Here is a 14,606-nt window from a genome sequence, read left to right on the forward strand (position 1 = left end):
TAAGAGAAGGCAAAGGCAATTACAAAACACACAATTGATCATCAAGAATGAAAATTCCATATTAAAACAGAAACGAATCAAACAATTATGAAACTTTTTATGTGCACACAACATGTCAAATACAATCATCATGCAAAAGATTGGAAACAGAGGAGCATATTTGACCTAGAAATGAAAATACACAAGTATGACATCAAATTGTGTGACACACATTGTCACACCCTAAGTTCATGTGTCTAAAATAGAGATGAAAAATGAGAAAAATACAAAACCAAGCCTCAAAAATCAATCAACTTGTTGGGAATCATCACACCAAATTTCAAATCAATTGGCCAATGTATGAGCCTTTCACAATAGAATGAATGAAGCATGTCACATTTTGCATATATGATCAATCAACAGTCCACAATCAAAAATCCAGAGATGATAAAATCATGAAATCCACATCAAAAAATAAAGGACATCAAGGTGAACATTTAGCAAAAAATTGGAGGTGATTTGAATGTGTTTTCAAATTGTTATGATTTTTTGAAGTGGACATGAAAATATATGAATTAATGGAGAAAAATATAATGAAATGGAGGGAAATGAGAAAAGGTTGAATTAATTTGAAAACTGCTGGAGCGGAGGATCGAATGGTGGTTGCCAGCGCGTCTCAAAACGATGTCGTTTCACTTAAGGGAATTAAAATGAAAAAAAAGAAGAAACGCGCTCCATGGGAATCGAAGCAGGTGTGGCGCATGGACCAAAACGGCGTCGTTTTGACGCCTTGCCCTAACACAAAACCCGGCGGTGGCGCTGCATTTCCAGGCGGTGGTTTCCACCGTCTCCTACCTTGCGACGGTGGTTCTACTGTTCATCATTTATTTTATTTTTTGCAGACTTTTATAAAAACTACACCATTGGAAAGGTTATAACACGAGGAACATAGATCCATCATTATTTTGGCCTAAAACATCATAAATCATGAGAATCGAAGGAGAACATTTCTAACATGCAAACTTTAAATCCACATAACTCAGTCAATTCATATCCGTTTTTCATGAAATTTAAATCAGAATGATCAACATGGAAAGGCCTATCTAAACATGTGCATAAAGCGGAGAATTAAGAGGTTCGAAATTCACACCTCTTGAAGATCAATCAATGGCAGCAGTGGATTCAGGTGCCTAGCAATGTCCAAATCTCCTCTATCAACCTGGATATGAAGCTTGAAGCACGAATCAACTCTTGGATAGGCTTGGATCTAGCTTAATCTTCAAAACTCCATGTTCATGTTCATGTATGGATTTGCTTGATTCTTCACCAATTTCTTCAAATCAAAGCTTGAACTCTACCAAATGATGATCAGAGAACCAGAATATGCAATAAAATCAATGGCTTATGTGAAGAATTTTTGAATTTTGATTGAGAGAAAAATTGGAGGGAAACTTGGATCTAGATCTAGAATGAATGAATCTGAAAAATTCTGTTATGATTAGCCTTTTATATGCTTCCCTAATCACTTTGCTAATTACACTTAGGCATGGCTAATGAAATTTTAATGCAAAATGAGGTGTAGTGCAAATTGGAATTTTTCACCCTATGCATGGCCATCATGAACGTGAACAGTACCATGCATGGTGTTTTTCCACTTAAAATGATCCCATGCTCATGATAGAATGGTTAAAAAACTCATATGATGTACCAATTTTAAATTCATGATTTTCCCTCCAAAAATCACATGCATGGCCAAATGATCATATGATTAAATTTCATGCAATGCAATGAGGGTTTTGGAAAATATGAGTCATAAGGAGCATAATGCAAAAAGAGGCACTCAAATTGGAGTTTTAGATCAAAAGTTATGGCTCTTGGAAGTTCCATGCACACTTGGCAGTCATTTGACCATATCTCCTCAACCATTCATCATAAATTCATGATCTTGGACCTTTTGGAAATGGGAGAAAAAGATATTCAACTTTCATGTTGGACAAAATTTCATTTGAAGCTTCTTTGGTGTTGGAAAATCAAGTTGAAGATGGTCCAAAAACTTGCTATTTTTGGAAACTTTCAATTACAAGTCACTTTCCATTTTTGGAAACTTTTGATCTGGCTTCAAATTATTCAAGATATGTGTTTGACATGATAAATGAACCTCTTTTGAACATGAATGAGATGTCTCAAACCATTTCTCCCCCTCCTAGCCCTCAGTTGGCTTTCAGTTGACTTTTATGGGGCCAAGATGACTTGAAAATGCACTGTGGACTTTGAGCCTCTACCACCTGAGGAAATGGCTCAGAAATGAACCCCTAGATCCAACAATCTCTCCACATAACCATGTGATCTCCATCTCAATAGAATACTTCACCTCCTTGCAAATCCCTGATTGGAATAGAAGTCACTGATTAGGGTTGACCAGAGGTCAAAACCCTAATCTAAAGGAAACTGAGCATGCACAATGAACCCCTTGAAGATGATATAACCATGATGATGGTGACATACCCTTGCAATCAAGATAATGCTCATCCTCCTTGAAGAACCAAGAAAACCCTAATTGAAGCACAAACCCTCAGATGGTTGGTGATCAACTCCATAAGACCCTCAGGCTTGAATCTCTTAACCTCTCCATCTTCTGAGAAAGACTAAGGAGGATGACTTGTTATTCCACATGTTATGCAATATGCAATGACTAATGCCTTGAAACATAAAATGCAATATGCTAAACCAGTCCCAAGAAGAGGAGGGCAAATTTTGAGGTGTTACAAACATCACCCATATTATCAAACTAGGCTTAGAATCCTTCTTGGAAATGAGATACTTAATTGCAACATGATCAGTATAGATAACCACCTTTGTTCCCACCAGATATCATCTGAACTTATTAAAAGCAAACACTACTACCAGCAATTCCTTCTCAGTGGTGGTATAGTTGATTTGTGATTCAATCAAAGTTCTACTATCATAGTAGATGGTGTGGAACACTTTTTTGCGTCTTTGACCCAACACAACTCCAATGGAAAAATCACTAGCATCACACATTAGTTCAAAGTATTTCATCCAGTTAGGAGTTTTCACTACAGGTGCAGAGTTCATTGCTTTCTTAAGCATATTGAAAGCATGCATGCATTCTTGACTGAAGACATAAGACACGTCATGTTGCAACAGCTGATATAAGGGTTTAGTTATCTTGGAAAAATCCTTGATAAACCTCCTGTAGAATCCAGCATGACCTAGGAATCTCAAAATTCCTTTGACATTCACAGGTGATGGAGGCTTTTCTATCACTTCTATCTTGGCTTGATCCACTTCCATCCCTTTCTTTAAGATCTTATGGCCTAACACATTCCATTATTTTACCATGAAATGTTATTTTTCCCAATTCAAAACAAGATTGTTTTCTTCGCATCTAGTCAGCACCAAATCTAAATTGTCTAGGCATTTCTTGAATGATTCTCCCAAAACAAAACAAAAATCATCCATGAAAACTTCTATGGAACTCTCAATAATATCTGAAAAACTGGCCATCATTCAACATTGAAGTATGGCTAGAGCATTGCACACTCTAAAGGGAACCCTCCTAAAATAAAAAGTACCATAAGGACATGTGAATGTGGTATTCTCTTGGTCTTCAGACGCAATAGCTATTTGATTGTAGCCAAAATACCCATCAAGGAAGCAATAGAATTCCTTACCAGCCAATCTATCCAACATTTTGTCAATGAAAGACAGGGGAAATGGTCTTTTCTTGTGGCCTTGTTCAGCTTCCTGTAAGCCATGCAAATCCTCCAACCAGCTATAGTTATTATGGGGATTAACTTATTTTTCTCATTGGCTATGACTTTCACGCCTACCTTCTTTGGTACACGTTGTATATGACTCACCCATACACTATCAGAGATAGAGTAAATGATTCTAACATCCATCCATTTTATAATTTCCTTCTTCACCACTTCCTTCACGATTGGATTTAACCTTCTTTGACTTTCAATGTTGTTCTTGGAATTGTCCTCCAATGGAATTTTGTGCATGCAAACTGTGGGACTAATTCCTTTGATGTCATATATTTTCTAAGCAATTTCCGTCTTGGGTTTCTTCAGAAGTGTCAACAATTTACCCTTCTGCTTATCATACAAATTTGTAGCAACCACTACTGGCAACTCCTGTCCTGCCTCTAGGTAAGCGTACTGCAGGTGAGTAGGCAACTACTTAAGTTCCAACTCAGGAGGATTGTTTACTAAAGGAAAATTGTGCTTCTTCTATATGGAGATAATTCCAGAACTTCCATGGGTTCTGCCTTTCCACATGGTTTACACAGAGATCTACTCATAACTCCATCCCGCTGGTTATTATCTTTATCTAACTTTTCCAATTCTTGCTATAAGACGTTATTGCTTTTAAGCAGGTTCTTAGGGACGATACTTTCCCAACTTGAGATCATAGAAAAATCATATACCTCTTCATCTAGATATTACAAAGCATTTAGTACATTGATGAAAACTCGACGTCCATTCACTCTCATCGTGAGTTTTTTTTTCACATCAACCAAAGTTATTCAAGTGAAAAGGAAGGGTCTTCCAAACAGAATGGGATTCTCTTCATCAGCGTTGAAATAAATGATAATAAAGTCAACAAGGAATACACACTTTTCCACCCTGACTAGTGCATCTTCAATTTTTCCTTGAGGATATCATATACTTCTATCTGCAAGTTGAAGTGTGATTGTTGTAGGCCTGACAACTCGAATTCCCAATCTCTTGAATATGGATAACGTAATGATATTAATACTTGCTCCAAGGTTATATAGTTCCCTTCCACAAAATGTCTCTCCAATGTTACACGGAATAGTGAAAATACCAGGATCCTTCAATTTGGGAGGAAGTGTTCCTAGCACAAGTTGGCTTCACTCTTGAGTGAAAGAAACCGTTACAAATTCTCCTACTCTCTTTATTTTTGTGAGAACATCTTTCATAAATTTGGAGTATTTAGGCATTTATTGAATAACATCAATAAATGGTACATTGATATGAAGTTGTTTAAGAATTTCCATGAACTTGCTAAACTATTTTCTTCCCTGACTTTTCTAATTCTATGAGGAAAAGGAGGTGGTGGTATTTCTTGAGTAAATATGGGCAACTTATCGACCTTTGGCATGACTGCTGGTTGATCTACAGGATTTGAAGAAGTTCCAGTGGTCTCCAACTTAGCTCTTTTCGGTACTAGTATTTCTTCATTGTCTTCTTCTGAACTCAATTCGTCTTTGACATCAACTTTCTTCTTGCCTGATCTTTCTTGAACTGACAGTTCTTCAATTAACAACTCATTTCTTGTAGAGGTTGGTCCTTCACATTCTTTTCCACTTATAAGCATAATAACCTTACATGTTTCAACATTCTTGACTCCAGATGTTATGGTTGGAGTTTCAGTAGACCTTGGGAGAGCACCCATGTTTCTTGAACTAAGGGAAGTAGAAAGTTTCCCTACTTAATTTTCTAGGTTTTTGATGCTTACTCCTTGAGATTAAAACTGATTTTTGGTCTCTTGAATGAATGATTTTAGTATGTTCTCCAACTATTTATTTCCTTGATTAGCCATAACATAGTTTGGTGTGGAAAAACCAAGTGGAACTTGTGGAGTTTGAGATGCTTGAGGTTTGGGTTGATTTTGATTGTTGCTCCAAGAAAAATTTGGATGGTTGGGCCAACCATAGCTGTAGGTGTTGTTATACTTATTATTACCAACATAGTTAAATGATACTGGATTAGAAGAACAATCCTCAAATAGATGGGCACCTCCATAGTAAACACATGCAACTTCTGATGTGTCAGTCACAGCCTTGACAGGTTCAATAGATGGCATGCTTGGACTAGTCATCATGTTCTTCATCATTTGGTTAAGTTGAGCTATTTGGGCAGCATAAGCAGTAGTTTCAGTAATTTCATTCACTCCGGGTGTCTTCTTCTGACTAAGAGAAGGGACAACTCTTGAAATCGGCCATTGATAAGTGTTGGCAGTAATGCTTTCAATTAACTTATAAACTTTTTCATAAGACTTTGACAACAATGCGCCACCACTTTAAGCATCAAGTATATTCCTTGATGAAGGAACAAATCCATTATAAAAAGTATCAAGTTAAATGCATATTGGGATTCCATGATGAGGACATTGTCTCAATATGTCTTTAAACCTTTCCCAAGCATCAATTAAAGATTCATATTCCCCTTTCCTGAAATAAGTAATTTCTTTCCTCATTTTGGCATTATTGATAGGGGAATGTATCTAGCTAGAAATTTTTCAGCTAAAGCATTCCATCTGGCTATGGAATTATGCTCAAGAGAGTTCAACCAACTCTTTGCTCGATCTCTCAATGAGTAAGGAAACAAACTCAACCTGAAGGCATTATCTGATATGCCAAGAATCTTAAAGTTACTGGACACTTCCAAGAATTGTCTCAAGTGCAGATGACGATCATCATTTGCAGAACCTGAATACTGCCCAATGGGTTACATCATTTGGAACATCATAAGCTTGAATTCAAATTGAGCCACCGTGATTTCAGGTTTGATAATTCACGTGTTCATGACATTTGGATCAAACACAACATAGTCTCTAAATTTTATGTGCTCTGTCATTGACAATGCCAATAATATTGTTGTCTGCCATGACAACTTCTTCTTGCACATAATCTTCTTATATAAACCCTTGTTGTTCCTCTATGTCTACAGCAAGGAAGGAAGGAGGACTCCCTGGTAAACGTCCAATAAGATGAAATCTTCTTAGCAACCTGAGAGTTCTTTCAGGTTTAGGATCGCCTCTGTAAATTGGGTTCAAAGCTCTGCGCATACAATAATTGAGCAACTGTCGAGACACCGGATTACAAAAATGTTAGCAGCTCAAATACTTAAATAAAAAAATGAGTATTGAATAAAAAAATAAAAATATTAACTTGGAACCTCCCGGCAACGACGCCAAACACTTGTTGACTGAAAACGTGTTACATGTAAGTATACATGTTCGTTATAAGTAGCAAGTGGTAGAAAAAAGTAAGGATATTGTACCCACAAGGAGTGGAAGTAACTTAAGTTTATTTTATAAGAAACTATCTTTAGATATTAAGCATGAGCAAGAATGAAAATAATAATAGCTTGTCACAAGTTCAATTTTCTCTAAATCAGTAAATTAATATTATAGAGAGAGAGTTGTGAATATATCAAGAGAGTGTATGTTGAGTTATGATCCATTAATATGTATGGAGTAATTATGTGTATACAATGTAAAATGTCATTCCAGAAAAGGTTAGTGAGTGATTGATAACATTGAAATTTACCGTATTTTCGACTCCGATTTCACATGCATTCTAGTTGTTTTATTGTTATTTTGTTGTGTTATTGCTATGTTTTCCTTTGTTTTCAGGTTTTTACTTTAATCAGAGCCCCGATCGAGAAAAGGAGTGAAAAAGAGCTAAAAACCCTAAAATTCAGCATTTTGTACTTGTGGCCTACCCCATGGCTGACGCCATAGACCCTGCCATGACGTGTCCAAGCTCAACTTCCCTCAACTGCCACATTCCCCACTACTTCCACTAAGGCGCCTCAAAATGGCCGTGTGGCGGGCGCCACAAGAGGAAAAACTTTCCCTCCCATTTTTAAGTTGAAGGGCATCCTTATCATTTCCATCTTTTTGTTTGCTTATAAATAGAAACTAGAAATCACTTTTACAATCATCCAAACTTAGAGCAGAGGAAGATCCAAACTTAGAGCAGAGGCAAACTTAGAAGCAAACTTTGTTTCACTTAGGCATATATTCAGTATTTTAAAGTGGTAATCGCTTCGCATTGGAGTGTTACCACAATTGTGTAATGAAGTCTGTGATCGAGTCTGTAATCGAGTTTGGAGCACTTTGGAAGGAAGTTAATCCTGCCGCCATTTTCATTTCCGCTTTGCAATTTACTCAACCCTCCGATTGGAGCAGGTTTTTATTACTTGTCTTTATCTTATTTATTTTCTCGCACTCGCTTTAAATTATTTATTTTCTCGCACTCGCTTTAAATTATTTATTTCCTCGCACTCGCTTTAAATTATTTATTTCCTCGCACTCGCTTTAAATTATTTATTTCCTCGCACTCGCTTTCAATTATTTATTTCCTCGCACTCGCTTTAAATTATTTATTTCTCGCACTCGCACTACTTTTATTTAAATTAATGCACTTTTACTTTACCATGTCAAACTAAATTTATAAGGTTAGAATGTAAGGAAAGTAACCGAACCGATAATCTGTACGATTGTTCGTAGGAGCACTTAAGGGCTATTTTAACTTTCAACTTAAGTTTTCCCGCACTTCAATTCCGTTGGGTAAGATCAAAAGCCGTCCAACGTCTTTTTAAACTTAATTGTTTTTAACTATTTCCAAAACTGCGAAAGCGCTTTGTTTAGTTCATTAGGAGTTTTTAACTTAAGAAGAAAAGAGATTTTAATACTATTTTCGGACGCGTTTATAAGTTTAGAGTCTAGTTCGTGAGAACCTCTTTTGGTTAAGAAATCCAGGTTATAATACATTTCAACTTAGTCAAGATACTATATTTCTTAAAAATAGGTTTACTACTCTAACGCAATGCGCGCCTTTTTATAAGTGACAATAAGAGGGTTTGATTAAGGAGTTCAACTCGGTTCTGAATACGCGAAAGCGACAGTTCCCGTTAAATTAGTTCTTTTCAAAGTAGGAAACATTGCCCATAAGTAATTCTATTAGCAAGTACTTGGATTATTAATTGATTATGTGAATTACATTCGACCCTGTCTTTATTAATTAAACTTTATTCAATACTTTACTTTTCATTGCACACTCTAAAAATACCTATTTTGATTGCCTTTGATAAACACCATAACAACAGATAACGATAGATTGACACTTGGTCTCTGTGGATTCGATAATCTTTTATATTACTCTGACGCGTTCGTATACTTGCGAAACAAAAAGCATCAAGTTTTTGGCGTTGTTGCCGGGGACCAATTTCGTCAAATTTCATTTTCCTGTTGTTATATCGTTTAGACTTAGGTTATTTCCCACCGGTCAATGCGAAGAACTCGCAGCACCGGAAGTTTAAGCTTAGTATACCCTCTGGCGGAACCTGAACGTTACGCTCGCGCACGCTTATTCTTTCATAGAATTAAGAGAGCTATGGCCCAAGATCAAAACCAAAGACCTCTTAAAGATTTCGCTCAACCATCAAATGAAGAATCTAGTTCTAGTATAGTAAACCCAACCATCCCAGCTAATAACTTTGAACTTAAACGATCCCTGTTGCAACTAGTGCAACAGAGACAATTCGCAGGTCTCGCTACCAAGAACCCAAACCAACATTTAAAAATATTTCTTCAATTAGAAAACACTTTTAAAACCAATGAAGCTTCTCCTGAGGCGATACGTTTAAGATTATTCCCTTTTTCCCTCAGAGATAAAGCCCTATCATGGTTAGATTCCCTTCCACCCAATTCCATTACGACTTGGGATAACCTTTGAAGACTATTCCTTGCTAGATACTTTCCCCCGAGTAAGACCGCCGTTCTTCGAAACCATATAACTAGATTTACCCAGAACCAAGGAGAATCACTGTTCGAAGCTTGGGAGAGATATAAAGAATTGTTACGAGCATGCCCACATCATGGTTTAGAAAACTGGTTAATCATCCAAACTTTCTATAATGGACTTCACTATAATGCAAAGATGACCATCAACGCTGCCACATGCGGTGCTCTGATGAACAAACCTTATCCTGAAGCTAGTGCCCTCATCGAAGACATGGCTCAAAACCATCAATCATGGGGATTCGAACGAGCAACAGTTGAGAAGAAGGAAGCCCAAGGAGGAGTGCATGAACTAAGCTTTATAGACATGATGCAAGCTAAAATGGACGCATTAGCCCTTAAGGTCGAGCATATGTACATAAACCCGAATATTGTAGCCGCAGTTTCGTCGGATTGTGAGATTATATGGAACCAAAGGACACCAATCCACATAATGCAGTCTATTAAATGAAACCCACTCTGAGCAAGTGAACTACACCCAAGGGAACCCATACTCGAATACCTACAACCCTGGATGGAGGAATCACCCGAACTTCTTCTATAAAAACAATAACCCTATCCAAAATAATGCACCTCTGAGACCTAGTTATCAAGCCCCTAGATCAAATCAACCTATGCAACCTGTACCACCAAAGCCGAGCCTTGAGAAAATTATGGAAAATTTTATCACCGCTCAAACTCAACAAAACAAGGAGTTCATGAACCAAAACATTCATGTTAACGAATTGATTGCTCAGTTAGGAACCAAGGTTGACCAAATAGTTACTCATACCAAGATGCTTGAAACCCAGATCTCTCAGGTAGCTTTAAACCAAGCCCCTCAGACTACACCTGGAGGACAATTTGAAATTCTAGTTAACAGACTTTCGATGTCACACGGGATGTTATGACATCCAATTCTGCGCAGACAAGAATTATGCGGAACTTAAAACGTAAGTGCAGTAAATAACACAAGTAATTGTTTACCCAGTTCGGTGTCACACACACCTACGTCTGGGGGCTACCAAGCCAGGGAGGAAATCCACTATTAGTAGTATTAATTCAGACCTTAAACCAACTGTTTAATTCTATCACTTAATACCTACCCAATGCAATTTCAATCTTACACTAAGACCAGAGTTCCTACTCACTCCCTCTCAATCACCTCAGTGATTACAACCTTTAATTAGATTAAAGTTAAATGGTGAAGTTATACTTCAAACAATTCTTGATTGTGCTTAACAGCTTTAATCAAGGTACACAACACTCACGCTTAAAAGCTTAGAGTGACACAACACTTACAACTCAATGAACACCCTAGTCCAATGCAATCATCTAGGTGATAATTTCTTGGCTCACAAGAAACACCAATACAAGACACACACAAAAATACAGCAGTGAAGTATATTGGAACTCTAAAATCTTCACGCCTAAAACCCACGAGTTCTGAATGAAGGATTGCCATCCTTTTATATTGCAGCACTTGGGCCTTTGTACTTGTATTCCCTAAAATTAAGGTTAAGCAAGTTAACCTAATTTCCACATATTAGGGTGCTAACAAATAGGCTATTTGTTAGGTTCATTAAATGTAGCTCAATTGTTAGTTTCCTGGATTTTAGCTCAGCTGTTGACTTCCTGAAGAATAGCCTGAAGAAATGCTGAAACAGAAAAACTAACCATCCTACAATTTAGCATATGCTGTCTGGAATGAATGTTACAACTTTCAGTTTGACGACTAGAGCATATACCATATGCTAAGTCTGTTATTTTCCTGAAAACAGACTGTGCTAAATGTTGTACTGTAGCAGACTAATCTGACTATACATCAATATCAGCTTACAGTAATAAATGTCAAAACATCCAGTTTGACATTTACACAATGGCCTTATGCCAGGTCTGTTATTCCCTTGAATAAAGAGATTGAGATAAATACTAAGTTATAACAGACAACCAACTATTCTAAACCTCAGTATCTGCTGTCAGGGATGAATGTCACAACATCTAGTTTGACATTCAGAAAATCCTGTATTAGCTAAACCTGCAGCATACAGCTCAAGTATGTCATGACATCAGTCAAGACATCAGAGTACAGTTAGATGTTCTAACACAAAATGCAGCTAATTCCACATCTCCAAAGCATGTCATGACATCATTCAAGACATTAGTGTTTTACCATAAAATGTAGCCAATCAAACATCTACAAACTCCCCCTTTGGCAAATTTTTGGCTAAAACAACTTGGCATTACAACAGAGTTCACAGCAGCGGAAAAACACACATCTAGCAGGGAAATTAACCTAGCTAATACACTCACAGCAGCAACACTCTCAACACACATAGAAGTTAAATAACAACTTCCAAACAACATCACATAGACAGAAGTTAAATAAAAACTTCTAACAGTAGCTCACACAAAACAGATAACACACTCACACTCATAGAAGTCGAACATCAGGCTGCAACACATACACAGAAGTTAAATAAAAACTTCTAAGCACACAGTATGTATAATGCACACACATATTGACCATCAAGCTACAGTATAACCTCTGGATTAAAGGATCTTCAACATCTGTTTAATCACATAATAAATTTGTTGTCCTGGGGCACCACAGGTGTTACTCCCCCTTTTTGTCAAAAATGTTGCCAAAGCAACACTTAAAAATTACAGACCAAAATAAACAGAATTACACAAAAAAACAGAAACACAGGAACTGATTTAATCATCTGACTCAGAGTCAGCCTCAGCATCAGTGCCATCATCAGGACTGGCATCCTCTTCACCCTCTGCACTTTGCCTTGCAGCTCCTTCTGTAGTCTCAGCAGCTTCACCAAGCACACCATCATCAGACATCTCCAAATTGATAATCAACTTTTCCAAAGTGAGCTTCCTAGCCTCTAGCTCTTTGCAAGTTTCTCTGAGTATGGCAATGACAACAGCTTTATCTGGTTGATTGCCAACACTTGATGTCTCTCCTGTTGTCATGGCAATGTCAGGGACATGCTTACCCAGGAACAATTTATAATTGAAGGCCAAAGGACTCTCTCTTCTTTTCGCAAAATCATTCTCTTTCAATATGTTTGGAAATTGATTCAACACAATGCCACATATGAGGGAAGGAAATGCTATAGGCCCCTTCACACTGAAGCTCCCAGCATGTTTCATGGTTTGATCAAAAATGTAGGTTCCATAGTCAAACTTTGCTTTGGTTCCAACAGCATAAATGAACTTTCCAAGCATCACAGCCATAGTGGATTTGTGATTGGAGGGTACCCAGTTGGCAGCTCCAATTTTGTGAAGCATAGCATACTTCACACTGAGTTTGCTGGCCACCAACTTACCTTTCAGAGGCCACTTTCTGACTTGATTAGCAGTGATGACTTGATAGATTGTGTTGTCAGTCACCTAAAGTTCAGGTTGAGCTACATCAGGTCTTTCCAAATACATGTTGATTACTGAGGGAGAGAAGTTCACACACTTGCCTCGCACATATACTTTTCTGAATTCCCTAGACTTTCCATCAGCACATTCCTCAGACACATTGACAATAAACTCCTTTACTAAAGTCTCATAGCACTTTGAGAGTTGAGACACAGTTTTCATTAGCCCTGCCTCTTGAATAAGGTCTACAATCTCCTTACACTCCAGGACATTCTAAGCAAGTTCCCTCTCCAAGGCCAGCCTCTTGTGATAGACATACTTCCACCTGTTCACACTAGCAGCAAAATGGAATGAGACGTTGTCAATAGGTACCTCAGGGACACTAGCAGCCAACTTGCTAGTGGTTGGCTTCTTCTTTGACAGAGATGTTGTGACATCACATAGGACATCTGAATCAGACTCCACCACAACAGACTTGGTCTTCATTTTCTTGGGCACTTCTTTGCTCCAAGATCTCGTAGGCCCATGCCCTTTCCTTTTGAGGGAACTCTCTGTCCCTTTTGGATTGGAAGAAGTTCCCACATCAATCTTCCCTTTTGAGGACCTCTGCACCACATTCTTCTTTTCTCTCCTAGTCCTAACCCTTTTGGCTATGCTAGGGACAACTGAGGTCAACCGTTCATTATCAGATAACTCTTCTAGATTAACTGTGTCAGCTTTAGGGTGGTCACTGACATCATGAGTGACACGGACTGCCTCACTACCCACATTCTCTAATGGATTGTCAGTATTTGACCCCTTATGAGCGTCATTTTGCTCAGCCTCATCAGAAACATTCTTTGCTAAGGAAAGTGTATTTTCTTGACACGCAGTGTTCGCTGGTACAATCGTGTTTAGGGGAATTGAGACCCCAAGAACCTTATGATTCCCAGACAAAATTCCAGTTACCAAGGTTGCAATGGAATTGTGAACATACCTGGAGCCTTCTCTGGTTTGTTCATCACGTGCAAGTGCTGAGGAGAACCCTGAGACCGTTTCTTTAGGTCTTCTTGCATGAGAGGTATTTGCAGAGTCAGACACAGGATTTTCCCTGTTAGGGTTGCAAGATTCAGAGCTGGAGGAATCGGACATGGTCGTGTAGGAAGATGAGTCGGATTGGTGTGACATGATGAATATCTCAGAGGAGAAATGAACAGTTTCTTTGAGAGAAAGCTTGCAAGACTGAAAGTTGAAACGATGGAATAGGTAACGCTTGTTGTATGAATAGTATCTATTATTTGTTGACCAATCAGAGTGCACTACCAAGTGTTTAATAAGTTGACTTATTAAACAGTAAATAACTAACATCATTAGTTGCTATAAGTTCACAGAAGGACACATTCCTACTTTGCCCCTAACTTTGTCAAACTGAGTAGCATCCAATGTCATGACATTCTGAGTGACATTGTACTCAGTCTGCATCTGGTTCATCCATACCAGTGGCGAACACCTGCTACCAGATGCTAGGTACTTAGTTTCTGCAGTGGACAATGATACACAATTTTGTTTCTTCCTTGCTACTCCATCATTTTGACGAGGACTCATAGGTGAGGACAACTCATGGTTTTCCACCTGACATTTTCCACAACCTTTTCTTTCATCCATAAGCATATTTGGGATTCCTCTACCTGCTGCCTTGGATA

The 14,606-nt window shown here is 37.9% G+C and overlaps 2 non-coding genes across 2 annotated transcripts; one reads left to right on the forward strand and one right to left on the reverse strand.

Moving 5' to 3' along the window:
* Window positions 1–6,127: 6,127 nt before the first annotated feature.
* Window positions 6,128–6,234, forward strand: LOC127108572 (small nucleolar RNA R71). Its single transcript, XR_007796101.1, has one exon. It is a non-coding gene; the product is annotated as a small nucleolar RNA R71 (small nucleolar RNA).
* Window positions 6,235–9,541: 3,307 nt separating this feature from the next.
* Window positions 9,542–9,648, reverse strand: LOC127108799 (small nucleolar RNA R71). Its single transcript, XR_007796310.1, has one exon. It is a non-coding gene; the product is annotated as a small nucleolar RNA R71 (small nucleolar RNA).
* Between the last annotated feature and the right edge of the window lie 4,958 nt (window positions 9,649–14,606).

The sequence above is a fragment of the Lathyrus oleraceus genome, chromosome 7 (genome assembly GCF_024323335.1).
Source record: "Lathyrus oleraceus cultivar Zhongwan6 chromosome 7, CAAS_Psat_ZW6_1.0, whole genome shotgun sequence".
NCBI lineage: Eukaryota > Viridiplantae > Streptophyta > Magnoliopsida > Fabales > Fabaceae > Lathyrus > Lathyrus oleraceus.